Source organism: Brachyhypopomus gauderio, unplaced genomic scaffold (genome assembly GCF_052324685.1).
Source record: "Brachyhypopomus gauderio isolate BG-103 unplaced genomic scaffold, BGAUD_0.2 sc216, whole genome shotgun sequence".
Lineage (NCBI taxonomy): Eukaryota > Metazoa > Chordata > Actinopteri > Gymnotiformes > Hypopomidae > Brachyhypopomus > Brachyhypopomus gauderio.
Genome location: NW_027507037.1, coordinates 182,666 through 206,960, shown reverse-complemented (window position 1 = coordinate 206,960; position 24,295 = coordinate 182,666). Strand labels below are relative to the sequence as shown.

The 24,295-nt window shown below is 45.5% G+C and overlaps 35 non-coding genes across 35 annotated transcripts; all 35 read right to left on the bottom strand.

Annotated features, from left to right (window-relative positions):
• Positions 1–339: 339 nt before the first annotated feature.
• Positions 340–421, bottom strand: trnal-aag (transfer RNA leucine (anticodon AAG)). Its single transcript has one exon. It is a non-coding gene; the product is annotated as a tRNA-Leu (tRNA).
• Positions 422–1,030: 609 nt separating this feature from the next.
• On the bottom strand, positions 1,031–1,112 carry trnal-uag (transfer RNA leucine (anticodon UAG)). The gene has a single exon. It is a non-coding gene; the product is annotated as a tRNA-Leu (tRNA).
• A 608-nt stretch (positions 1,113–1,720) lies between these two features.
• trnal-aag (transfer RNA leucine (anticodon AAG)) lies at positions 1,721–1,802 on the bottom strand. The gene has a single exon. It is a non-coding gene; the product is annotated as a tRNA-Leu (tRNA).
• A 609-nt stretch (positions 1,803–2,411) lies between these two features.
• On the bottom strand, positions 2,412–2,493 carry trnal-uag (transfer RNA leucine (anticodon UAG)). The gene has a single exon. It is a non-coding gene; the product is annotated as a tRNA-Leu (tRNA).
• Positions 2,494–3,102: 609 nt separating this feature from the next.
• trnal-uag (transfer RNA leucine (anticodon UAG)) lies at positions 3,103–3,184 on the bottom strand. Its single transcript has one exon. It is a non-coding gene; the product is annotated as a tRNA-Leu (tRNA).
• A 609-nt stretch (positions 3,185–3,793) lies between these two features.
• On the bottom strand, positions 3,794–3,875 carry trnal-aag (transfer RNA leucine (anticodon AAG)). The gene has a single exon. It is a non-coding gene; the product is annotated as a tRNA-Leu (tRNA).
• Positions 3,876–4,484: 609 nt separating this feature from the next.
• trnal-uag (transfer RNA leucine (anticodon UAG)) lies at positions 4,485–4,566 on the bottom strand. The gene has a single exon. It is a non-coding gene; the product is annotated as a tRNA-Leu (tRNA).
• A 608-nt stretch (positions 4,567–5,174) lies between these two features.
• On the bottom strand, positions 5,175–5,256 carry trnal-aag (transfer RNA leucine (anticodon AAG)). The gene has a single exon. It is a non-coding gene; the product is annotated as a tRNA-Leu (tRNA).
• A 608-nt stretch (positions 5,257–5,864) lies between these two features.
• On the bottom strand, positions 5,865–5,946 carry trnal-aag (transfer RNA leucine (anticodon AAG)). Its single transcript has one exon. It is a non-coding gene; the product is annotated as a tRNA-Leu (tRNA).
• A 609-nt stretch (positions 5,947–6,555) lies between these two features.
• trnal-aag (transfer RNA leucine (anticodon AAG)) lies at positions 6,556–6,637 on the bottom strand. Its single transcript has one exon. It is a non-coding gene; the product is annotated as a tRNA-Leu (tRNA).
• A 609-nt stretch (positions 6,638–7,246) lies between these two features.
• On the bottom strand, positions 7,247–7,328 carry trnal-uag (transfer RNA leucine (anticodon UAG)). The gene has a single exon. It is a non-coding gene; the product is annotated as a tRNA-Leu (tRNA).
• Positions 7,329–7,936: 608 nt separating this feature from the next.
• On the bottom strand, positions 7,937–8,018 carry trnal-aag (transfer RNA leucine (anticodon AAG)). Its single transcript has one exon. It is a non-coding gene; the product is annotated as a tRNA-Leu (tRNA).
• Positions 8,019–8,627: 609 nt separating this feature from the next.
• Positions 8,628–8,709, bottom strand: trnal-uag (transfer RNA leucine (anticodon UAG)). Its single transcript has one exon. It is a non-coding gene; the product is annotated as a tRNA-Leu (tRNA).
• Positions 8,710–9,318: 609 nt separating this feature from the next.
• On the bottom strand, positions 9,319–9,400 carry trnal-uag (transfer RNA leucine (anticodon UAG)). Its single transcript has one exon. It is a non-coding gene; the product is annotated as a tRNA-Leu (tRNA).
• Positions 9,401–10,008: 608 nt separating this feature from the next.
• Positions 10,009–10,090, bottom strand: trnal-aag (transfer RNA leucine (anticodon AAG)). The gene has a single exon. It is a non-coding gene; the product is annotated as a tRNA-Leu (tRNA).
• A 609-nt stretch (positions 10,091–10,699) lies between these two features.
• Positions 10,700–10,781, bottom strand: trnal-aag (transfer RNA leucine (anticodon AAG)). The gene has a single exon. It is a non-coding gene; the product is annotated as a tRNA-Leu (tRNA).
• Positions 10,782–11,390: 609 nt separating this feature from the next.
• Positions 11,391–11,472, bottom strand: trnal-uag (transfer RNA leucine (anticodon UAG)). Its single transcript has one exon. It is a non-coding gene; the product is annotated as a tRNA-Leu (tRNA).
• A 609-nt stretch (positions 11,473–12,081) lies between these two features.
• trnal-uag (transfer RNA leucine (anticodon UAG)) lies at positions 12,082–12,163 on the bottom strand. Its single transcript has one exon. It is a non-coding gene; the product is annotated as a tRNA-Leu (tRNA).
• Positions 12,164–12,772: 609 nt separating this feature from the next.
• On the bottom strand, positions 12,773–12,854 carry trnal-aag (transfer RNA leucine (anticodon AAG)). The gene has a single exon. It is a non-coding gene; the product is annotated as a tRNA-Leu (tRNA).
• Positions 12,855–13,463: 609 nt separating this feature from the next.
• trnal-uag (transfer RNA leucine (anticodon UAG)) lies at positions 13,464–13,545 on the bottom strand. Its single transcript has one exon. It is a non-coding gene; the product is annotated as a tRNA-Leu (tRNA).
• Positions 13,546–14,153: 608 nt separating this feature from the next.
• Positions 14,154–14,235, bottom strand: trnal-aag (transfer RNA leucine (anticodon AAG)). Its single transcript has one exon. It is a non-coding gene; the product is annotated as a tRNA-Leu (tRNA).
• A 609-nt stretch (positions 14,236–14,844) lies between these two features.
• trnal-aag (transfer RNA leucine (anticodon AAG)) lies at positions 14,845–14,926 on the bottom strand. Its single transcript has one exon. It is a non-coding gene; the product is annotated as a tRNA-Leu (tRNA).
• A 609-nt stretch (positions 14,927–15,535) lies between these two features.
• On the bottom strand, positions 15,536–15,617 carry trnal-uag (transfer RNA leucine (anticodon UAG)). Its single transcript has one exon. It is a non-coding gene; the product is annotated as a tRNA-Leu (tRNA).
• Positions 15,618–16,225: 608 nt separating this feature from the next.
• Positions 16,226–16,307, bottom strand: trnal-aag (transfer RNA leucine (anticodon AAG)). Its single transcript has one exon. It is a non-coding gene; the product is annotated as a tRNA-Leu (tRNA).
• A 609-nt stretch (positions 16,308–16,916) lies between these two features.
• trnal-aag (transfer RNA leucine (anticodon AAG)) lies at positions 16,917–16,998 on the bottom strand. The gene has a single exon. It is a non-coding gene; the product is annotated as a tRNA-Leu (tRNA).
• A 609-nt stretch (positions 16,999–17,607) lies between these two features.
• On the bottom strand, positions 17,608–17,689 carry trnal-uag (transfer RNA leucine (anticodon UAG)). The gene has a single exon. It is a non-coding gene; the product is annotated as a tRNA-Leu (tRNA).
• Positions 17,690–18,297: 608 nt separating this feature from the next.
• On the bottom strand, positions 18,298–18,379 carry trnal-aag (transfer RNA leucine (anticodon AAG)). The gene has a single exon. It is a non-coding gene; the product is annotated as a tRNA-Leu (tRNA).
• Positions 18,380–18,988: 609 nt separating this feature from the next.
• trnal-uag (transfer RNA leucine (anticodon UAG)) lies at positions 18,989–19,070 on the bottom strand. The gene has a single exon. It is a non-coding gene; the product is annotated as a tRNA-Leu (tRNA).
• A 609-nt stretch (positions 19,071–19,679) lies between these two features.
• On the bottom strand, positions 19,680–19,761 carry trnal-uag (transfer RNA leucine (anticodon UAG)). The gene has a single exon. It is a non-coding gene; the product is annotated as a tRNA-Leu (tRNA).
• Positions 19,762–20,369: 608 nt separating this feature from the next.
• Positions 20,370–20,451, bottom strand: trnal-aag (transfer RNA leucine (anticodon AAG)). Its single transcript has one exon. It is a non-coding gene; the product is annotated as a tRNA-Leu (tRNA).
• A 609-nt stretch (positions 20,452–21,060) lies between these two features.
• trnal-aag (transfer RNA leucine (anticodon AAG)) lies at positions 21,061–21,142 on the bottom strand. The gene has a single exon. It is a non-coding gene; the product is annotated as a tRNA-Leu (tRNA).
• A 609-nt stretch (positions 21,143–21,751) lies between these two features.
• trnal-uag (transfer RNA leucine (anticodon UAG)) lies at positions 21,752–21,833 on the bottom strand. Its single transcript has one exon. It is a non-coding gene; the product is annotated as a tRNA-Leu (tRNA).
• A 608-nt stretch (positions 21,834–22,441) lies between these two features.
• On the bottom strand, positions 22,442–22,523 carry trnal-aag (transfer RNA leucine (anticodon AAG)). Its single transcript has one exon. It is a non-coding gene; the product is annotated as a tRNA-Leu (tRNA).
• Positions 22,524–23,132: 609 nt separating this feature from the next.
• trnal-aag (transfer RNA leucine (anticodon AAG)) lies at positions 23,133–23,214 on the bottom strand. The gene has a single exon. It is a non-coding gene; the product is annotated as a tRNA-Leu (tRNA).
• Positions 23,215–23,741: 527 nt separating this feature from the next.
• On the bottom strand, positions 23,742–23,823 carry trnal-uag (transfer RNA leucine (anticodon UAG)). The gene has a single exon. It is a non-coding gene; the product is annotated as a tRNA-Leu (tRNA).
• Positions 23,824–24,295: the final 472 nt, after the last annotated feature.

Here is a 24,295-nt window from a genome sequence, read left to right as displayed (position 1 = left end):
CCCATGCCTTCTCAGAGACTGGAGCCTAAATACAGTGCCTTAAACCACTCAGACACGCTACCACAGGAAGACTGTATTTGCTGACATTCTTGTAGAAGAAGCTGAATTTGTCTTCTGTCAGAAGAGGAAAGATGCATCATTTCCTGCCTGTTATCAAAACACTGCAGGGTCTTCAATGTCGCCTAAGAACAAAGCCAGGTATGAGCATTTGCAAATGGCATCGTAGCATGGCTCTCTGCTACCATCATGCGAATAACTGCTCTTCAGCCTTGGGTCAGGCACCGTTGTTGAGAGTGATTAGGTATAAGAATTCTTCTGCCATCTCCTAAAAACACTGCTTGGCAGCGGTGGGATTCGAACCCACGACTCCGCAGAGACTGGAGCCTTAATCCAGCGCCTTAGACCGCTCGGCCACGCTACCCTGTGGTAATATCTTTTTTGCAATTTTCAAGTCTGGAGTCCTCCAAAGCAGCATTCTCAACTTGGTACATGAGCAGGGCTGAACTTGTGAGGAACAATGCTTGCCTAACTTTCAAAGTAAAAAATGCTAAGCTATATGTAACTCTGAAAAAGAAGAAGGGTTCCAATGTCTTTTTCAAATTGTTTCCCGTCATCTGTACTGGAAGAGAGGGTTTTCAAGAGAACACAAAGGCAAGAATCATTGTAAAGTTACCAGCTGGCAGCATTCGATCCCATGCCTTCTCAGAGACTGGAGCCTAAATCCAGTGCCTTAGACCACTCAGACACGCTACCACAGGTAGACTGCATTTGCTGACATTCTTGTGGAAGAAGGTGAATTTTTCTTCTGTCAGAAGAGGAAAGATGCATCATTTCCTGCCTGTTATCAAAACACCGCAGGGTCTTCAATGTCGCCTAAGAACAAAGCCAGGTATGAGCATTTGCAAATGGCATCGTGGCATGGCTCTCTGCTACCATCATGCGAATGACTGCTCTTCAGCCTTGGGTCAGGCACCATTGTTGAGAGTGATTAGGTATAAGAATTCTTCTGCCATCTCTTAAAAACACTGCTTGGCAGCGGTGGGATTCGAACCCACGCCTCCGCAGAGACTGGAGCCTAAATCCAGCGCCTTAGACCGCTCGGCCACGCTACCCTTTGGTAATATCTTTTTTGCAATTTTCAAGTCTGGAGTCCTCCAAAGCAGCATTCTCAACTTGGTACATGAGCAGGGCTGAACTTGTGAGGAACAATGCTTGCCTAACTTTCAAAGTAAAAAATGCTAAGCTATATGTAACTCTGAAAAAGAAGAAGGGTTCCAATGTCTTTTTCAAATTGTTTCCCGTCATCTGTACTGGAAGAGAGGGTTTTCAAGAGAACACAAAGGCAAGAATCATTGTAAAGTTACCAGCTGGCCGCATTCGATCCCATGCCTTCTCAGAGACTGGAGCCTAAATCCAGTGCCTTAGACCACTCAGACACGCTACCACAGGAAGACTGTATTTGCTGACATTCTTGTAGAAGAAGCTGAATTTGTCTTCTGTCAGAAGAGGAAAGATGCATCATTTCCTGCCTGTTATCAAAACACTGCAGGGTCTTCAATGTCGCCTAAGAACAAAGCCAGGTATGAGCATTTGCAAATGGCATCGTAGCATGGCTCTCTGCTACCATCATGCGAATAACTGCTCTTCAGCCTTGGGTCAGGCACCGTTGTTGAGAGTGATTAGGTATAAGAATTCTTCTGCCATCTCCAAAAAAACTGCTTGGCAGCGGTGGGATTCGAACCCACGCCTCCGCAGAGACTGGAGCCTTAATCCAGCGCCTTAGACCGCTCGGCCACGCTACCCTGTGGTAATCTCTTTTTTGCAATTTTCAAGTCTGGAGTCCTCCAAAGCAGCATTCTCAACTTGGTACATGAGCAGGGCTGAACTTGTGAGGAACAATGCTTGCCTAACTTTCAAAGTAAAAAATGCTAAGCTATATGTAACTCTGAAAAAGAAGAAGGGTTCCAATGTCTTTTTCAAATTGTTTCCCGTCATCTGTACTGGAAGAGAGGGTTTTCAAGAGAACACAAAGGCAAGAATCATTGTAAAGTTACCAGCTGGCAGCATTCGATCCCATGCCTTCTCAGAGACTGGAGCCTAAATCCAGTGCCTTAGACCACTCAGACACGCTACCACAGGAAGACTGCATTTGCTGACATTCTTGTGGAAGAAGGTGAATTTTTCTTCTGTCAGAAGAGGAAAGATGCATCATTTCCTGCCTGTTATCAAAACACCGCAGGGTCTTCAATGTCGCCTAAGAACAAAGCCAGGTATGAGCATTTGCAAATGGCATCGTGGCATGGCTCTCTGCTACCATCATGCGAATGACTGCTCTTCAGCCTTGGGTCAGGCACCATTGTTGAGAGTGATTAGGTATAAGAATTCTTCTGCCATCTCTTAAAAACACTGCTTGGCAGCGGTGGGATTCGAACCCACGCCTCCGCAGAGACTGGAGCCTAAATCCAGCGCCTTAGACCGCTCGGCCACGCTACCCTGTGGTAATCTCTTTTTTGCAATTTTCAAGTCTGGAGTCCTCCAAAGCAGCATTCTCAACTTGGTACATGAGCAGGGCTGAACTTGTGAGGAACAATGCTTGCCTAACTTTCAAAGTAAAAAATGCTAAGCTATATGTAACTCTGAAAAAGAAGAAGGGTTCCAATGTCTTTTTCAAATTGTTTCCCGTCATCTGTACTGGAAGAGAGGGTTTTCAAGAGAACACAAAGGCAAGAATCATTGTAAAGTTACCAGCTGGCAGCATTCGATCCCATGCCTTCTCAGAGACTGGAGCCTAAATCCAGTGCCTTAGACCACTCAGACACGCTACCACAGGAAGACTGCATTTGCTGACATTCTTGTGGAAGAAGGTGAATTTTTCTTCTGTCAGAAGAGGAAAGATGCATCATTTCCTGCCTGTTATCAAAACACCGCAGGGTCTTCAATGTCGCCTAAGAACAAAGCCAGGTATGAGCATTTGCAAATGGCATCGTGGCATGGCTCTCTGCTACCATCATGCGAATGACTGCTCTTCAGCCTTGGGTCAGGCACCATTGTTGAGAGTGATTAGGTATAAGAATTCTTCTGCCATCTCTTAAAAACACTGCTTGGCAGCGGTGGGATTCGAACCCACGCCTCCGCAGAGACTGGAGCCTAAATCCAGCGCCTTAGACCGCTCGGCCACGCTACCCTTTGGTAATATCTTTTTTGCAATTTTCAAGTCTGGAGTCCTCCAAAGCAGCATTCTCAACTTGGTACATGAGCAGGGCTGAACTTGTGAGGAACAATGCTTGCCTAACTTTCAAAGTAAAAAATGCTAAGTTATATGTAACTCTGAAAAAGAAGAAGGGTTCCAATGTCTTTTTCAAATTGTTTCCCGTCATCTGTACTGGAAGAGAGGGTTTTCAAGAGAACACAAAGGCAAGAATCATTGTAAAGTTACCAGCTGGCAGCATTCGATCCCATGCCTTCTCAGAGACTGGAGCCTAAATCCAGTGGCTTAAACCACTCAGACACGCTACCACAGGAAGACTGTATTTGCTGACATTCTTGTAGAAGAAGCTGAATTTGTCTTCTGTCAGAAGAGGAAAGATGCATCATTTCCTGCCTGTTATCAAAACACTGCAGGGTCTTCAATGTCGCCTAAGAACAAAGCCAGGTATGAGCATTTGCAAATGGCATCGTAGCATGGCTCTCTGCTACCATCATGCGAATAACTGCTCTTCAGCCTTGGGTCAGGCACCGTTGTTGAGAGTGATTAGGTATAAGAATTCTTCTGCCATCTCCTAAAAACACTGCTTGGCAGCGGTGGGATTCGAACCCACGCCTCCGCAGAGACTGGAGCCTTAATCCAGCGCCTTAGACCGCTCGGCCACGCTACCCTGTGGTAATCTCTTTTTTGCAATTTTCAAGTCTGGAGTCCTCCAAAGCAGCATTCTCAACTTGGTACATGAGCAGGGCTGAACTTGTGAGGAACAATGCTTGCCTAACTTTCAAAGTAAAAAATGCTAAGCTATATGTAACTCTGAAAAAGAAGAAGGGTTCCAATGTCTTTTTCAAATTGTTTCCCGTCATCTGTACTGGAAGAGAGGGTTTTCAAGAGAACACAAAGGCAAGAATCATTGTAAAGTTACCAGCTGGCAGCATTCGATCCCATGCCTTCTCAGAGACTGGAGCCTAAATCCAGTGCCTTAGACCACTCAGACACGCTACCACAGGTAGACTGCATTTGCTGACATTCTTGTGGAAGAAGGTGAATTTTTCTTCTGTCAGAAGAGGAAAGATGCATCATTTCCTGCCTGTTATCAAAACACCGCAGGGTCTTCAATGTCGCCTAAGAACAAAGCCAGGTATGAGCATTTGCAAATGGCATCGTGGCATGGCTCTCTGCTACCATCATGCGAATGACTGCTCTTCAGCCTTGGGTCAGGCACCATTGTTGAGAGTGATTAGGTATAAGAATTCTTCTGCCATCTCTTAAAAACACTGCTTGGCAGCGGTGGGATTCGAACCCACGCCTCCGCAGAGACTGGAGCCTAAATCCAGCGCCTTAGACCGCTCGGCCACGCTACCCTTTGGTAATATCTTTTTTGCAATTTTCAAGTCTGGAGTCCTCCAAAGCAGCATTCTCAACTTGGTACATGAGCAGGGCTGAACTTGTGAGGAACAATGCTTGCCTAACTTTCAAAGTAAAAAATGCTAAGCTATATGTAACTCTGAAAAAGAAGAAGGGTTCCAATGTCTTTTTCAAATTGTTTCCCGTCATCTGTACTGGAAGAGAGGGTTTTCAAGAGAACACAAAGGCAAGAATCATTGTAAAGTTACCAGCTGGCAGCATTCGATCCCATGCCTTCTCAGAGACTGGAGCCTAAATCCAGTGCCTTAGACCACTCAGACACGCTACCACAGGAAGACTGTATTTGCTGACATTCTTGTAGAAGAAGCTGAATTTGTCTTCTGTCAGAAGAGGAAAGATGCATCATTTCCTGCCTGTTATCAAAACACTGCAGGGTCTTCAATGTCGCCTAAGAACAAAGCCAGGTATGAGCATTTGCAAATGGCATCGTAGCATGGCTCTCTGCTACCATCATGCGAATAACTGCTCTTCAGCCTTGGGTCAGGCACCGTTGTTGAGAGTGATTAGGTATAAGAATTCTTCTGCCATCTCCAAAAAAACTGCTTGGCAGCGGTGGGATTCGAACCCACGCCTCCGCAGAGACTGGAGCCTTAATCCAGCGCCTTAGACCGCTCGGCCACGCTACCCTGTGGTAATCTCTTTTTTGCAATTTTCAAGTCTGGAGTCCTCCAAAGCAGCATTCTCAACTTGGTACATGAGCAGGGCTGAACTTGTGAGGAACAATGCTTGCCTAACTTTCAAAGTAAAAAATGCTAAGCTATATGTAACTCTGAAAAAGAAGAAGGGTTCCAATGTCTTTTTCAAATTGTTTCCCGTCATCTGTACTGGAAGAGAGGGTTTTCAAGAGAACACAAAGGCAAGAATCATTGTAAAGTTACCAGCTGGCAGCATTCGATCCCATGCCTTCTCAGAGACTGGAGCCTAAATCCAGTGCCTTAGACCACTCAGACACGCTACCACAGGAAGACTGTATTTGCTGACATTCTTGTAGAAGAAGCTGAATTTGTCTTCTGTCAGAAGAGGAAAGATGCATCATTTCCTGCCTGTTATCAAAACACTGCAGGGTCTTCAATGTCGCCTAAGAACAAAGCCAGGTATGAGCATTTGCAAATGGCATCGTAGCATGGCTCTCTGCTACCATCATGCGAATAACTGCTCTTCAGCCTTGGGTCAGGCACCGTTGTTGAGAGTGATTAGGTATAAGAATTCTTCTGCCATCTCCAAAAAAACTGCTTGGCAGCGGTGGGATTCGAACCCACGCCTCCGCAGAGACTGGAGCCTTAATCCAGCGCCTTAGACCGCTCGGCCACGCTACCCTGTGGTAATCTCTTTTTTGCAATTTTCAAGTCTGGAGTCCTCCAAAGCAGCATTCTCAACTTGGTACATGAGCAGGGCTGAACTTGTGAGGAACAATGCTTGCCTAACTTTCAAAGTAAAAAATGCTAAGCTATATGTAACTCTGAAAAAGAAGAAGGGTTCCAATGTCTTTTTCAAATTGTTTCCCGTCATCTGTACTGGAAGAGAGGGTTTTCAAGAGAACACAAAGGCAAGAATCATTGTAAAGTTACCAGCTGGCAGCATTCGATCCCATGCCTTCTCAGAGACTGGAGCCTAAATACAGTGCCTTAAACCACTCAGACACGCTACCACAGGAAGACTGTATTTGCTGACATTCTTGTAGAAGAAGCTGAATTTGTCTTCTGTCAGAAGAGGAAAGATGCATCATTTCCTGCCTGTTATCAAAACACTGCAGGGTCTTCAATGTCGCCTAAGAACAAAGCCAGGTATGAGCATTTGCAAATGGCATCGTAGCATGGCTCTCTGCTACCATCATGCGAATAACTGCTCTTCAGCCTTGGGTCAGGCACCGTTGTTGAGAGTGATTAGGTATAAGAATTCTTCTGCCATCTCCTAAAAACACTGCTTGGCAGCGGTGGGATTCGAACCCACGACTCCGCAGAGACTGGAGCCTTAATCCAGCGCCTTAGACCGCTCGGCCACGCTACCCTGTGGTAATATCTTTTTTGCAATTTTCAAGTCTGGAGTCCTCCAAAGCAGCATTCTCAACTTGGTACATGAGCAGGGCTGAACTTGTGAGGAACAATGCTTGCCTAACTTTCAAAGTAAAAAATGCTAAGCTATATGTAACTCTGAAAAAGAAGAAGGGTTCCAATGTCTTTTTCAAATTGTTTCCCGTCATCTGTACTGGAAGAGAGGGTTTTCAAGAGAACACAAAGGCAAGAATCATTGTAAAGTTACCAGCTGGCAGCATTCGATCCCATGCCTTCTCAGAGACTGGAGCCTAAATCCAGTGCCTTAGACCACTCAGACACGCTACCACAGGTAGACTGCATTTGCTGACATTCTTGTGGAAGAAGGTGAATTTTTCTTCTGTCAGAAGAGGAAAGATGCATCATTTCCTGCCTGTTATCAAAACACCGCAGGGTCTTCAATGTCGCCTAAGAACAAAGCCAGGTATGAGCATTTGCAAATGGCATCGTGGCATGGCTCTCTGCTACCATCATGCGAATGACTGCTCTTCAGCCTTGGGTCAGGCACCATTGTTGAGAGTGATTAGGTATAAGAATTCTTCTGCCATCTCTTAAAAACACTGCTTGGCAGCGGTGGGATTCGAACCCACGCCTCCGCAGAGACTGGAGCCTAAATCCAGCGCCTTAGACCGCTCGGCCACGCTACCCTTTGGTAATATCTTTTTTGCAATTTTCAAGTCTGGAGTCCTCCAAAGCAGCATTCTCAACTTGGTACATGAGCAGGGCTGAACTTGTGAGGAACAATGCTTGCCTAACTTTCAAAGTAAAAAATGCTAAGCTATATGTAACTCTGAAAAAGAAGAAGGGTTCCAATGTCTTTTTCAAATTGTTTCCCGTCATCTGTACTGGAAGAGAGGGTTTTCAAGAGAACACAAAGGCAAGAATCATTGTAAAGTTACCAGCTGGCCGCATTCGATCCCATGCCTTCTCAGAGACTGGAGCCTAAATCCAGTGCCTTAGACCACTCAGACACGCTACCACAGGAAGACTGTATTTGCTGACATTCTTGTAGAAGAAGCTGAATTTGTCTTCTGTCAGAAGAGGAAAGATGCATCATTTCCTGCCTGTTATCAAAACACTGCAGGGTCTTCAATGTCGCCTAAGAACAAAGCCAGGTATGAGCATTTGCAAATGGCATCGTAGCATGGCTCTCTGCTACCATCATGCGAATAACTGCTCTTCAGCCTTGGGTCAGGCACCGTTGTTGAGAGTGATTAGGTATAAGAATTCTTCTGCCATCTCCAAAAAAACTGCTTGGCAGCGGTGGGATTCGAACCCACGCCTCCGCAGAGACTGGAGCCTTAATCCAGCGCCTTAGACCGCTCGGCCACGCTACCCTGTGGTAATCTCTTTTTTGCAATTTTCAAGTCTGGAGTCCTCCAAAGCAGCATTCTCAACTTGGTACATGAGCAGGGCTGAACTTGTGAGGAACAATGCTTGCCTAACTTTCAAAGTAAAAAATGCTAAGCTATATGTAACTCTGAAAAAGAAGAAGGGTTCCAATGTCTTTTTCAAATTGTTTCCCGTCATCTGTACTGGAAGAGAGGGTTTTCAAGAGAACACAAAGGCAAGAATCATTGTAAAGTTACCAGCTGGCAGCATTCGATCCCATGCCTTCTCAGAGACTGGAGCCTAAATCCAGTGCCTTAGACCACTCAGACACGCTACCACAGGAAGACTGCATTTGCTGACATTCTTGTGGAAGAAGGTGAATTTTTCTTCTGTCAGAAGAGGAAAGATGCATCATTTCCTGCCTGTTATCAAAACACCGCAGGGTCTTCAATGTCGCCTAAGAACAAAGCCAGGTATGAGCATTTGCAAATGGCATCGTGGCATGGCTCTCTGCTACCATCATGCGAATGACTGCTCTTCAGCCTTGGGTCAGGCACCATTGTTGAGAGTGATTAGGTATAAGAATTCTTCTGCCATCTCTTAAAAACACTGCTTGGCAGCGGTGGGATTCGAACCCACGCCTCCGCAGAGACTGGAGCCTAAATCCAGCGCCTTAGACCGCTCGGCCACGCTACCCTGTGGTAATCTCTTTTTTGCAATTTTCAAGTCTGGAGTCCTCCAAAGCAGCATTCTCAACTTGGTACATGAGCAGGGCTGAACTTGTGAGGAACAATGCTTGCCTAACTTTCAAAGTAAAAAATGCTAAGCTATATGTAACTCTGAAAAAGAAGAAGGGTTCCAATGTCTTTTTCAAATTGTTTCCCGTCATCTGTACTGGAAGAGAGGGTTTTCAAGAGAACACAAAGGCAAGAATCATTGTAAAGTTACCAGCTGGCAGCATTCGATCCCATGCCTTCTCAGAGACTGGAGCCTAAATCCAGTGCCTTAGACCACTCAGACACGCTACCACAGGTAGACTGCATTTGCTGACATTCTTGTGGAAGAAGGTGAATTTTTCTTCTGTCAGAAGAGGAAAGATGCATCATTTCCTGCCTGTTATCAAAACACCGCAGGGTCTTCAATGTCGCCTAAGAACAAAGCCAGGTATGAGCATTTGCAAATGGCATCGTGGCATGGCTCTCTGCTACCATCATGCGAATGACTGCTCTTCAGCCTTGGGTCAGGCACCATTGTTGAGAGTGATTAGGTATAAGAATTCTTCTGCCATCTCTTAAAAACACTGCTTGGCAGCGGTGGGATTCGAACCCACGCCTCCGCAGAGACTGGAGCCTAAATCCAGCGCCTTAGACCGCTCGGCCACGCTACCCTTTGGTAATATCTTTTTTGCAATTTTCAAGTCTGGAGTCCTCCAAAGCAGCATTCTCAACTTGGTACATGAGCAGGGCTGAACTTGTGAGGAACAATGCTTGCCTAACTTTCAAAGTAAAAAATGCTAAGCTATATGTAACTCTGAAAAAGAAGAAGGGTTCCAATGTCTTTTTCAAATTGTTTCCCGTCATCTGTACTGGAAGAGAGGGTTTTCAAGAGAACACAAAGGCAAGAATCATTGTAAAGTTACCAGCTGGCAGCATTCGATCCCATGCCTTCTCAGAGACTGGAGCCTAAATCCAGTGCCTTAGACCACTCAGACACGCTACCACAGGAAGACTGTATTTGCTGACATTCTTGTAGAAGAAGCTGAATTTGTCTTCTGTCAGAAGAGGAAAGATGCATCATTTCCTGCCTGTTATCAAAACACTGCAGGGTCTTCAATGTCGCCTAAGAACAAAGCCAGGTATGAGCATTTGCAAATGGCATCGTAGCATGGCTCTCTGCTACCATCATGCGAATAACTGCTCTTCAGCCTTGGGTCAGGCACCGTTGTTGAGAGTGATTAGGTATAAGAATTCTTCTGCCATCTCCAAAAAAACTGCTTGGCAGCGGTGGGATTCGAACCCACGCCTCCGCAGAGACTGGAGCCTTAATCCAGCGCCTTAGACCGCTCGGCCACGCTACCCTGTGGTAATCTCTTTTTTGCAATTTTCAAGTCTGGAGTCCTCCAAAGCAGCATTCTCAACTTGGTACATGAGCAGGGCTGAACTTGTGAGGAACAATGCTTGCCTAACTTTCAAAGTAAAAAATGCTAAGCTATATGTAACTCTGAAAAAGAAGAAGGGTTCCAATGTCTTTTTCAAATTGTTTCCCGTCATCTGTACTGGAAGAGAGGGTTTTCAAGAGAACACAAAGGCAAGAATCATTGTAAAGTTACCAGCTGGCAGCATTCGATCCCATGCCTTCTCAGAGACTGGAGCCTAAATACAGTGCCTTAAACCACTCAGACACGCTACCACAGGAAGACTGTATTTGCTGACATTCTTGTAGAAGAAGCTGAATTTGTCTTCTGTCAGAAGAGGAAAGATGCATCATTTCCTGCCTGTTATCAAAACACTGCAGGGTCTTCAATGTCGCCTAAGAACAAAGCCAGGTATGAGCATTTGCAAATGGCATCGTAGCATGGCTCTCTGCTACCATCATGCGAATAACTGCTCTTCAGCCTTGGGTCAGGCACCGTTGTTGAGAGTGATTAGGTATAAGAATTCTTCTGCCATCTCCTAAAAACACTGCTTGGCAGCGGTGGGATTCAAACCCACGACTCCGCAGAGACTGGAGCCTTAATCCAGCGCCTTAGACCGCTCGGCCACGCTACCCTGTGGTAATATCTTTTTTGCAATTTTCAAGTCTGGAGTCCTCCAAAGCAGCATTCTCAACTTGGTACATGAGCAGGGCTGAACTTGTGAGGAACAATGCTTGCCTAACTTTCAAAGTAAAAAATGCTAAGCTATATGTAACTCTGAAAAAGAAGAAGGGTTCCAATGTCTTTTTCAAATTGTTTCCCGTCATCTGTACTGGAAGAGAGGGTTTTCAAGAGAACACAAAGGCAAGAATCATTGTAAAGTTACCAGCTGGCAGCATTCGATCCCATGCCTTCTCAGAGACTGGAGCCTAAATCCAGTGCCTTAGACCACTCAGACACGCTACCACAGGAAGACTGCATTTGCTGACATTCTTGTGGAAGAAGGTGAATTTTTCTTCTGTCAGAAGAGGAAAGATGCATCATTTCCTGCCTGTTATCAAAACACCGCAGGGTCTTCAATGTCGCCTAAGAACAAAGCCAGGTATGAGCATTTGCAAATGGCATCGTGGCATGGCTCTCTGCTACCATCATGCGAATGACTGCTCTTCAGCCTTGGGTCAGGCACCATTGTTGAGAGTGATTAGGTATAAGAATTCTTCTGCCATCTCTTAAAAACACTGCTTGGCAGCGGTGGGATTCGAACCCACGCCTCCGCAGAGACTGGAGCCTAAATCCAGCGCCTTAGACCGCTCGGCCACGCTACCCTGTGGTAATCTCTTTTTTGCAATTTTCAAGTCTGGAGTCCTCCAAAGCAGCATTCTCAACTTGGTACATGAGCAGGGCTGAACTTGTGAGGAACAATGCTTGCCTAACTTTCAAAGTAAAAAATGCTAAGCTATATGTAACTCTGAAAAAGAAGAAGGGTTCCAATGTCTTTTTCAAATTGTTTCCCGTCATCTGTACTGGAAGAGAGGGTTTTCAAGAGAACACAAAGGCAAGAATCATTGTAAAGTTACCAGCTGGCAGCATTCGATCCCATGCCTTCTCAGAGACTGGAGCCTAAATCCAGTGCCTTAGACCACTCAGACACGCTACCACAGGAAGACTGCATTTGCTGACATTCTTGTGGAAGAAGGTGAATTTTTCTTCTGTCAGAAGAGGAAAGATGCATCATTTCCTGCCTGTTATCAAAACACCGCAGGGTCTTCAATGTCGCCTAAGAACAAAGCCAGGTATGAGCATTTGCAAATGGCATCGTGGCATGGCTCTCTGCTACCATCATGCGAATGACTGCTCTTCAGCCTTGGGTCAGGCACCATTGTTGAGAGTGATTAGGTATAAGAATTCTTCTGCCATCTCTTAAAAACACTGCTTGGCAGCGGTGGGATTCGAACCCACGCCTCCGCAGAGACTGGAGCCTAAATCCAGCGCCTTAGACCGCTCGGCCACGCTACCCTTTGGTAATATCTTTTTTGCAATTTTCAAGTCTGGAGTCCTCCAAAGCAGCATTCTCAACTTGGTACATGAGCAGGGCTGAACTTGTGAGGAACAATGCTTGCCTAACTTTCAAAGTAAAAAATGCTAAGTTATATGTAACTCTGAAAAAGAAGAAGGGTTCCAATGTCTTTTTCAAATTGTTTCCCGTCATCTGTACTGGAAGAGAGGGTTTTCAAGAGAACACAAAGGCAAGAATCATTGTAAAGTTACCAGCTGGCAGCATTCGATCCCATGCCTTCTCAGAGACTGGAGCCTAAATCCAGTGGCTTAAACCACTCAGACACGCTACCACAGGAAGACTGTATTTGCTGACATTCTTGTAGAAGAAGCTGAATTTGTCTTCTGTCAGAAGAGGAAAGATGCATCATTTCCTGCCTGTTATCAAAACACTGCAGGGTCTTCAATGTCGCCTAAGAACAAAGCCAGGTATGAGCATTTGCAAATGGCATCGTAGCATGGCTCTCTGCTACCATCATGCGAATAACTGCTCTTCAGCCTTGGGTCAGGCACCGTTGTTGAGAGTGATTAGGTATAAGAATTCTTCTGCCATCTCCTAAAAACACTGCTTGGCAGCGGTGGGATTCGAACCCACGCCTCCGCAGAGACTGGAGCCTTAATCCAGCGCCTTAGACCGCTCGGCCACGCTACCCTGTGGTAATCTCTTTTTTGCAATTTTCAAGTCTGGAGTCCTCCAAAGCAGCATTCTCAACTTGGTACATGAGCAGGGCTGAACTTGTGAGGAACAATGCTTGCCTAACTTTCAAAGTAAAAAATGCTAAGCTATATGTAACTCTGAAAAAGAAGAAGGGTTCCAATGTCTTTTTCAAATTGTTTCCCGTCATCTGTACTGGAAGAGAGGGTTTTCAAGAGAACACAAAGGCAAGAATCATTGTAAAGTTACCAGCTGGCAGCATTCGATCCCATGCCTTCTCAGAGACTGGAGCCTAAATCCAGTGCCTTAGACCACTCAGACACGCTACCACAGGTAGACTGCATTTGCTGACATTCTTGTGGAAGAAGGTGAATTTTTCTTCTGTCAGAAGAGGAAAGATGCATCATTTCCTGCCTGTTATCAAAACACCGCAGGGTCTTCAATGTCGCCTAAGAACAAAGCCAGGTATGAGCATTTGCAAATGGCATCGTGGCATGGCTCTCTGCTACCATCATGCGAATGACTGCTCTTCAGCCTTGGGTCAGGCACCATTGTTGAGAGTGATTAGGTATAAGAATTCTTCTGCCATCTCTTAAAAACACTGCTTGGCAGCGGTGGGATTCGAACCCACGCCTCCGCAGAGACTGGAGCCTAAATCCAGCGCCTTAGACCGCTCGGCCACGCTACCCTTTGGTAATATCTTTTTTGCAATTTTCAAGTCTGGAGTCCTCCAAAGCAGCATTCTCAACTTGGTACATGAGCAGGGCTGAACTTGTGAGGAACAATGCTTGCCTAACTTTCAAAGTAAAAAATGCTAAGCTATATGTAACTCTGAAAAAGAAGAAGGGTTCCAATGTCTTTTTCAAATTGTTTCCCGTCATCTGTACTGGAAGAGAGGGTTTTCAAGAGAACACAAAGGCAAGAATCATTGTAAAGTTACCAGCTGGCAGCATTCGATCCCATGCCTTCTCAGAGACTGGAGCCTAAATCCAGTGCCTTAGACCACTCAGACACGCTACCACAGGAAGACTGTATTTGCTGACATTCTTGTAGAAGAAGCTGAATTTGTCTTCTGTCAGAAGAGGAAAGATGCATCATTTCCTGCCTGTTATCAAAACACTGCAGGGTCTTCAATGTCGCCTAAGAACAAAGCCAGGTATGAGCATTTGCAAATGGCATCGTAGCATGGCTCTCTGCTACCATCATGCGAATAACTGCTCTTCAGCCTTGGGTCAGGCACCGTTGTTGAGAGTGATTAGGTATAAGAATTCTTCTGCCATCTCCAAAAAAACTGCTTGGCAGCGGTGGGATTCGAACCCACGCCTCCGCAGAGACTGGAGCCTTAATCCAGCGCCTTAGACCGCTCGGCCACGCTACCCTGTGGTAATCTCTTTTTTGCAATTTTCAAGTCTGGAGTCCTCCAAAGCAGCATTCTCAACTTGGTACATGAGCAGGGCTGAACTTGTGAGGAACAATGCTTGCCTAACTTTCAAAGTAAAAAATGCTAAGCTATATGTAACTCTGAAAAAGAAGAAGGGTTCCAATGTCTTTTTCAAATTGTTTCCCGTCATCTGTACTGGAAGAGAGGGTTTTCAAGAGAACACAAAGGCAAGAATCATTGTAAAGTTACCAGCTGGCAGCATTCGATCCCATGCCTTCTCAGAGACTGGAGCCTAAATACAGTGCCTTAAACCACTCAGACACGCTACCACAGGAAGACTGTATTTGCTGACATTCTTGTAGAAGAAGCTGAATTTGTCTTCTGTCAGAAGAGGAAAGATGCATCATTTCCTGCCTGTTATCAAAACACTGCAGGGTCTTCAATGTCGCCTAAGAACAAAGCCAGGTATGAGCATTTGCAAATGGCATCGTAGCATGGCTCTCTGCTACCATCATGCGAATAACTGCTCTTCAGCCTTGGGTCAGGCACCGTTGTTGAGAGTGATTAGGTATAAGAATTCTTCTGCCATCTCCTAAAAACACTGCTTGGCAGCGGTGGGATTCGAACCCACGACTCCGCAGAGACTGGAGCCTTAATCCAGCGCCTTAGACCGCTCGGCCACGCTACCCTGTGGTAATATCTTTTTTGCAATTTTCAAGTCTGGAGTCCTCCAAAGCAGCATTCTCAACTTGGTACATGAGCAGGGCTGAACTTGTGAGGAACAATGCTTGCCTAACTTTCAAAGTAAAAAATGCTAAGCTATATGTAACTCTGAAAAAGAAGAAGGGTTCCAATGTCTTTTTCAAATTGTTTCCCGTCATCTGTACTGGAAGAGAGGGTTTTCAAGAGAACACAAAGGCAAGAATCATTGTAAAGTTACCAGCTGGCAGCATTCGATCCCATGCCTTCTCAGAGACTGGAGCCTAAATCCAGTGCCTTAGACCACTCAGACACGCTACCACAGGTAGACTGCATTTGCTGACATTCTTGTGGAAGAAGGTGAATTTTTCTTCTGTCAGAAGAGGAAAGATGCATCATTTCCTGCCTGTTATCAAAACACCGCAGGGTCTTCAATGTCGCCTAAGAACAAAGCCAGGTATGAGCATTTGCAAATGGCATCGTGGCATGGCTCTCTGCTACCATCATGCGAATGACTGCTCTTCAGCCTTGGGTCAGGCACCATTGTTGAGAGTGATTAGGTATAAGAATTCTTCTGCCATCTCTTAAAAACACTGCTTGGCAGCGGTGGGATTCGAACCCACGCCTCCGCAGAGACTGGAGCCTAAATCCAGCGCCTTAGACCGCTCGGCCACGCTACCCTTTGGTAATATCTTTTTTGCAATTTTCAAGTCTGGAGTCCTCCAAAGCAGCATTCTCAACTTGGTACATGAGCAGGGCTGAACTTGTGAGGAACAATGCTTGCCTAACTTTCAAAGTAAAAAATGCTAAGCTATATGTAACTCTGAAAAAGAAGAAGGGTTCCAATGTCTTTTTCAAATTGTTTCCCGTCATCTGTACTGGAAGAGAGGGTTTTCAAGAGAACACAAAGGCAAGAATCATTGTAAAGTTACCAGCTGGCAGCATTCGATCCCATGCCTTCTCAGAGACTGGAGCCTAAATCCAGTGCCTTAGACCACTCAGACACGCTACCACAGGAAGACTGTATTTGCTGACATTCTTGTAGAAGAAGCTGAATTTGTCTTCTGTCAGAAGAGGAAAGATGCATCATTTCCTGCCTGTTATCAAAACACTGCAGGGTCTTCAATGTCGCCTAAGAACAAAGCCAGGTATGAGCATTTGCAAATGGCATCGTAGCATGGCTCTCTGCTACCATCATGCGAATAACTGCTCTTCAGCCTTGGGTCAGGCACCGTTGTTGAGAGTGATTAGGTATAAGAATTCTTCTGCCATCTCCAAAAAAACTGCTTGGCAGCGGTGGGATTCGAACCCACGCCTCCGCAGAGACTGGAGCCTTAATCCAGCGCCTTAGACCGCTCGGCCACGCTACCCTGTGGTAATCTCTTTTTTGCAATTTTCAAGTCTGGAGTCCTCCAAAGCAGCATTCTCAACTTGGTACATGAGCAGGGCTGAACTTGTGAGGAACAATGCTTGCCTAACTTTCAAAGTAAAAAATGCTAAGCTATATGTAACTCTGAAAAAGAAGAAGGGTTCCAATGTCTTTTTCAAATTGTTTCCCGTCATCTGTACTGGAAGAGAGGGTTTTCAAGAGAACACAAAGGCAAGAATCATTGTAAAGTTACCAGCTGGCAGCATTCGATCCCATGCCTTCTCAGAGACTGGAGCCTAAATACAGTGCCTTAAACCACTCAGACACGCTACCACAGGAAGACTGTATTTGCTGACATTCTTGTAGAAGAAGCTGAATTTGTCTTCTGTCAGAAGAGGAAAGATGCATCATTTCCTGCCTGTTATCAAAACACTGCAGGGTCTTCAATGTCGCCTAAGAACAAAGCCAGGTATGAGCATTTGCAAATGGCATCGTAGCATGGCTCTCTGCTACCATCATGCGAATAACTGCTCTTCAGCCTTGGGTCAGGCACCGTTGTTGAGAGTGATTAGGTATAAGAATTCTTCTGCCATCTCCTAAAAACACTGCTTGGCAGCGGTGGGATTCGAACCCACGACTCCGCAGAGACTGGAGCCTTAATCCAGCGCCTTAGACCGCTCGGCCACGCTACCCTGTGGTAATATCTTTTTTGCAATTTTCAAGTCTGGAGTCCTCCAAAGCAGCATTCTCAACTTGGTACATGAGCAGGGCTGAACTTGTGAGGAACAATGCTTGCCTAACTTTCAAAGTAAAAAATGCTAAGCTATATGTAACTCTGAAAAAGAAGAAGGGTTCCAATGTCTTTTTCAAATTGTTTCCCGTCATCTGTACTGGAAGAGAGGGTTTTCAAGAGAACACAAAGGCAAGAATCATTGTAAAGTTACCAGCTGGCAGCATTCGATCCCATGCCTTCTCAGAGACTGGAGCCTAAATCCAGTGCCTTAGACCACTCAGACACGCTACCACAGGTAGACTGCATTTGCTGACATTCTTGTGGAAGAAGGTGAATTTTTCTTCTGTCAGAAGAGGAAAGATGCATCATTTCCTGCCTGTTATCAAAACACCGCAGGGTCTTCAATGTCGCCTAAGAACAAAGCCAGGTATGAGCATTTGCAAATGGCATCGTGGCATGGCTCTCTGCTACCATCATGCGAATGACTGCTCTTCAGCCTTGGGTCAGGCACCATTGTTGAGAGTGATTAGGTATAAGAATTCTTCTGCCATCTCTTAAAAACACTGCTTGGCAGCGGTGGGATTCGAACCCACGCCTCCGCAGAGACTGGAGCCTAAATCCAGCGCCTTAGACCGCTCGGCCACGCTACCCTTTGGTAATATCTTTTTTGCAATTTTCAAGTCTGGAGTCCTCCAAAGCAGCATTCTCAACTTGGTACATGAGCAGGGCTGAACTTGTGAGGAACAATGCTTGCCTAACTTTCAAAGTAAAAAATGCTAAGCTATATGTAACTCTGAAAAAGAAGAAGGGTTCCAATGTCTTTTTCAAATTGTTTCCCGTCATCTGTACTGGAAGAGAGGGTTTTCAAGAGAACACAAAGGCAAGAATCATTGTAAAGTTACCAGCTGGCCGCATTCGATCCCATGCCTTCTCAGAGACTGGAGCCTAAATCCAGTGCCTTAGACCACTCAGACACGCTACCACAGGAAGACTGTATTTGCTGACATTCTTGTAGAAGAAGCTGAATTTGTCTTCTGTCAGAAGAGGAAAGATGCATCATTTCCTGCCTGTTATCAAAACACTGCAGGGTCTTCAATGTCGCCTAAGAACAAAGCCAGGTATGAGCATTTGCAAATGGCATCGTAGCATGGCTCTCTGCTACCATCATGCGAATAACTGCTCTTCAGCCTTGGGTCAGGCACCGTTGTTGAGAGTGATTAGGTATAAGAATTCTTCTGCCATCTCCAAAAAAACTGCTTGGCAGCGGTGGGATTCGAACCCACGCCTCCGCAGAGACTGGAGCCTTAATCCAGCGCCTTAGACCGCTCGGCCACGCTACCCTGTGGTAATCTCTTTTTTGCAATTTTCAAGTCTGGAGTCCTCCAAAGCAGCATTCTCAACTTGGTACATGAGCAGGGCTGAACTTGTGAGGAACAATGCTTGCCTAACTTTCAAAGTAAAAAATGCTAAGCTATATGTAACTCTGAAAAAGAAGAAGGGTTCCAATGTCTTTTTCAAATTGTTTCCCGTCATCTGTACTGGAAGAGAGGGTTTTCAAGAGAACACAAAGGCAAGAATCATTGTAAAGTTACCAGCTGGCAGCATTCGATCCCATGCCTTCTCAGAGACTGGAGCCTAAATCCAGTGCCTTAGACCACTCAGACACGCTACCACAGGAAGACTGCATTTGCTGACATTCTTGTGGAAGAAGGTGAATTTTTCTTCTGTCAGAAGAGGAAAGATGCATCATTTCCTGCCTGTTATCAAAACACCGCAGGGTCTTCAATGTCGCCTAAGAACAAAGCCAGGTATGAGCATTTGCAAATGGCATCGTGGCATGGCTCTCTGCTACCATCATGCGAATGACTGCTCTTCAGCCTTGGGTCAGGCACCATTGTTGAGAGTGATTAGGTATAAGAATTCTTCTGCCATCTCTTAAAAACACTGCTTGGCAGCGGTGGGATTCGAACCCACGCCTCCGCAGAGACTGGAGCCTAAATCCAGCGCCTTAGACCGCTCGGCCACGCTACCCTGTGGTAATCTCTTTTTTGCAATTTTCAAGTCTGGAGTCCTCCAAAGCAGCATTCTCAACTTGGTACATGAGCAGGGCTGAACTTGTGAGGAACAATGCTTGCCTAACTTTCAAAGTAAAAAATGCTAAGCTATATGTAACTCTGAAAAAGAAGAAGGGTTCCAATGTCTTTTTCAAATTGTTTCCCGTCATCTGTACTGGAAGAGAGGGTTTTCAAGAGAACACAAAGGCAAGAATCATTGTAAAGTTACCAGCTGGCAGCATTCGATCCCATGCCTTCTCAGAGACTGGAGCCTAAATCCAGTGCCTTAGACCACTCAGACACGCTACCACAGGAAGACTGCATTTGCTGACATTCTTGTGGAAGAAGGTGAATTTTTCTTCTGTCAGAAGAGGAAAGATGCATCATTTCCTGCCTGTTATCAAAACACCGCAGGGTCTTCAATGTCGCCTAAGAACAAAGCCAGGTATGAGCATTTGCAAATGGCATCGTGGCATGGCTCTCTGCTACCATCATGCGAATGACTGCTCTTCAGCCTTGGGTCAGGCACCATTGTTGAGAGTGATTAGGTATAAGAATTCTTCTGCCATCTCTTAAAAACACTGCTTGGCAGCGGTGGGATTCGAACCCACGCCTCCGCAGAGACTGGAGCCTAAATCCAGCGCCTTAGACCGCTCGGCCACGCTACCCTTCGGTAATATCTTTTTTGCAATTTTCAAGTCTGGAGTCCTCCAAAGCAGCATTCTCAACTTGGTACATGAGCAGGGCTGAACTTGTGAGGAACAATGCTTGCCTAACTTTCAAAGTAAAAAATGCTAAGTTATATGTAACTCTGAAAAAGAAGAAGGGTTCCAATGTCTTTTTCAAATTGTTTCCCGTCATCTGTACTGGAAGAGAGGGTTTTCAAGAGAACACAAAGGCAAGAATCATTGTAAAGTTACCAGCTGGCAGCATTCGATCCCATGCCTTCTCAGAGACTGGAGCCTAAATCCAGTGCCTTAGACCACTCAGACACGCTACCACAGGAAGACTGTATTTGCTGACATTCTTGTAGAAGAAGCTGAATTTGTCTTCTGTCAGAAGAGGAAAGATGCATCATTTCCTGCCTGTTATCAAAACACTGCAGGGTCTTCAATGTCGCCTAAGAACAAAGCCAGGTATGAGCATTTGCAAATGGCATCGTAGCATGGCTCTCTGCTACCATCATGCGAATAACTGCTCTTCAGCCTTGGGTCAGGCACCGTTGTTGAGAGTGATTAGGTATAAGAATTCTTCTGCCATCTCCAAAAAAACTGCTTGGCAGCGGTGGGATTCGAACCCACGCCTCCGCAGAGACTGGAGCCTTAATCCAGCGCCTTAGACCGCTCGGCCACGCTACCCTGTGGTAATCTCTTTTTTGCAATTTTCAAGTCTGGAGTCCTCCAAAGCAGCATTCTCAACTTGGTACATGAGCAGGGCTGAACTTGTGAGGAACAATGCTTGCCTAACTTTCAAAGTAAAAAATGCTAAGCTATATGTAACTCTGAAAAAGAAGAAGGGTTCCAATGTCTTTTTCAAATTGTTTCCCGTCATCTGTACTGGAAGAGAGGGTTTTCAAGAGAACACAAAGGCAAGAATCATTGTAAAGTTACCAGCTGGCAGCATTCGATCCCATGCCTTCTCAGAGACTGGAGCCTAAATACAGTGCCTTAAACCACTCAGACACGCTACCACAGGAAGACTGTATTTGCTGACATTCTTGTAGAAGAAGCTGAATTTGTCTTCTGTCAGAAGAGGAAAGATGCATCATTTCCTGCCTGTTATCAAAACACTGCAGGGTCTTCAATGTCGCCTAAGAACAAAGCCAGGTATGAGCATTTGCAAATGGCATCGTAGCATGGCTCTCTGCTACCATCATGCGAATAACTGCTCTTCAGCCTTGGGTCAGGCACCGTTGTTGAGAGTGATTAGGTATAAGAATTCTTCTGCCATCTCCTAAAAACACTGCTTGGCAGCGGTGGGATTCGAACCCACGACTCCGCAGAGACTGGAGCCTTAATCCAGCGCCTTAGACCGCTCGGCCACGCTACCCTGTGGTAATATCTTTTTTGCAATTTTCAAGTCTGGAGTCCTCCAAAGCAGCATTCTCAACTTGGTACATGAGCAGGGCTGAACTTGTGAGGAACAATGCTTGCCTAACTTTCAAAGTAAAAAATGCTAAGCTATATGTAACTCTGAAAAAGAAGAAGGGTTCCAATGTCTTTTTCAAATTGTTTCCCGTCATCTGTACTGGAAGAGAGGGTTTTCAAGAGAACACAAAGGCAAGAATCATTGTAAAGTTACCAGCTGGCAGCATTCGATCCCATGCCTTCTCAGAGACTGGAGCCTAAATCCAGTGCCTTAGACCACTCAGACACGCTACCACAGGTAGACTGCATTTGCTGACATTCTTGTGGAAGAAGGTGAATTTTTCTTCTGTCAGAAGAGGAAAGATGCATCATTTCCTGCCTGTTATCAAAACACCGCAGGGTCTTCAATGTCGCCTAAGAACAAAGCCAGGTATGAGCATTTGCAAATGGCATCGTGGCATGGCTCTCTGCTACCATCATGCGAATGACTGCTCTTCAGCCTTGGGTCAGGCACCATTGTTGAGAGTGATTAGGTATAAGAATTCTTCTGCCATCTCTTAAAAACACTGCTTGGCAGCGGTGGGATTCGAACCCACGCCTCCGCAGAGACTGGAGCCTAAATCCAGCGCCTTAGACCGCTCGGCCACGCTACCCTTTGGTAATATCTTTTTTGCAATTTTCAAGTCTGGAGTCCTCCAAAGCAGCATTCTCAACTTGGTACATGAGCAGGGCTGAACTTGTGAGGAACAATGCTTGCCTAACTTTCAAAGTAAAAAATGCTAAGCTATATGTAACTCTGAAAAAGAAGAAGGGTTCCAATGTCTTTTTCAAATTGTTTCCCGTCATCTGTACTGGAAGAGAGGGTTTTCAAGAGAACACAAAGGCAAGAATCATTGTAAAGTTACCAGCTGGCAGCATTCGATCCCATGCCTTCTCAGAGACTGGAGCCTAAATCCAGTGCCTTAGACCACTCAGACACGCTACCACAGGAAGACTGTATTTGCTGACATTCTTGTAGAAGAAGCTGAATTTGTCTTCTGTCAGAAGAGGAAAGATGCATCATTTCCTGCCTGTTATCAAAACACTGCAGGGTCTTCAATGTCGCCTAAGAACAAAGCCAGGTATGAGCATTTGCAAATGGCATCGTAGCATGGCTCTCTGCTACCATCATGCGAATAACTGCTCTTCAGCCTTGGGTCAGGCACCGTTGTTGAGAGTGATTAGGTATAAGAATTCTTCTGCCATCTCCAAAAAAACTGCTTGGCAGCGGTGGGATTCGAACCCACGCCTCCGCAGAGACTGGAGCCTTAATCCAGCGCCTTAGACCGCTCGGCCACGCTACCCTGTGGTAATCTCTTTTTTGCAATTTTCAAGTCTGGAGTCCTCCAAAGCAGCATTCTCAACTTGGTACATGAGCAGGGCTGAACTTGTGAGGAACAATGCTTGCCTAACTTTCAAAGTAAAAAATGCTAAGCTATATGTAACTCTGAAAAAGAAGAAGGGTTCCAATGTCTTTTTCAAATTGTTTCCCGTCATCTGTACTGGAAGAGAGGGTTTTCAAGAGAACACAAAGGCAAGAATCATTGTAAAGTTACCAGCTGGCAGCATTCGATCCCATGCCTTCTCAGAGACTGGAGCCTAAATACAGTGCCTTAAACCACTCAGACACGCTACCACAGGAAGACTGTATTTGCTGACATTCTTGTAGAAGAAGCTGAATTTGTCTTCTGTCAGAAGAGGAAAGATGCATCATTTCCTGCCTGTTATCAAAACACTGCAGGGTCTTCAATGTCGCCTAAGAACAAAGCCAGGTATGAGCATTTGCAAATGGCATCGTAGCATGGCTCTCTGCTACCATCATGCGAATAACTGCTCTTCAGCCTTGGGTCAGGCACCGTTGTTGAGAGTGATTAGGTATAAGAATTCTTCTGCCATCTCCTAAAAACACTGCTTGGCAGCGGTGGAATTCGAACCCACGACTCCGCAGAGACTGGAGCCTTAATCCAGCGCCTTAGACCGCTCGGCCACGCTACCCTGTGGTAATATCTTTTTTGCAATTTTCAAGTCTGGAGTCCTCCAAAGCAGCATTCTCAACTTGGTACATGAGCAGGGCTGAACTTGTGAGGAACAATGCTTGCCTAACTTTCAAAGTAAAAAATGCTAAGCTATATGTAACTCTGAAAAAGAAGAAGGGTTCCAATGTCTTTTTGGCAGCATTCGATCCCATGCCTTCTCAGAGACTGGAGCCTAAATCCAGTGCCTTAGACCACTCAGACACGCTACCACAGGTAGACTGCATTTGCTGACATTCTTGTGGAAGAAGGTGAATTTTTCTTCTGTCAGAAGAGGAAAGATGCATCATTTCCTGCCTGTTATCAAAACACCGCAGGGTCTTCAATGTCGCCTAAGAACAAAGCCAGGTATGAGCATTTGCAAATGGCATCGTGGCATGGCTCTCTGCTACCATCATGCGAATGACTGCTCTTCAGCCTTGGGTCAGGCACCATTGTTGAGAGTGATTAGGTATAAGAATTCTTCTGCCATCTCTTAAAAACACTGCTTGGCAGCGGTGGGATTCGAACCCACGCCTCCGCAGAGACTGGAGCCTAAATCCAGCGCCTTAGACCGCTCGGCCACGCTACCCTTTGGTAATATCTTTTTTGCAATTTTCAAGTCTGGAGTCCTCCAAAGCAGCATTCTCAACTTGGTACATGAGCAGGGCTGAACTTGTGAGGAACAATGCTTGCCTAACTTTCAAAGTAAAAAATGCTAAGCTATATGTAACTCTGAAAAAGAAGAAGGGTTCCAATGTCTTTTTCAAATTGTTTCCCGTCATCTGTACTGGAAGAGAGGGTTTTCAAGAGAACACAAAGGCAAGAATCATTGTAAAGTTACCAGCTGGCCGCATTCGATCCCATGCCTTCTCAGAGACTGGAGCCTAAATCCAGTGCCTTAGACCACTCAGACACGCTACCACAGGAAGACTGTATTTGCTGACATTCTTGTAGAAGAAGCTGAATTTGTCTTCTGTCAGAAGAGGAAAGATGCATCATTTCCTGCCTGTTATCAAAACACTGCAGGGTCTTCAATGTCGCCTAAGAACAAAGCCAGGTAT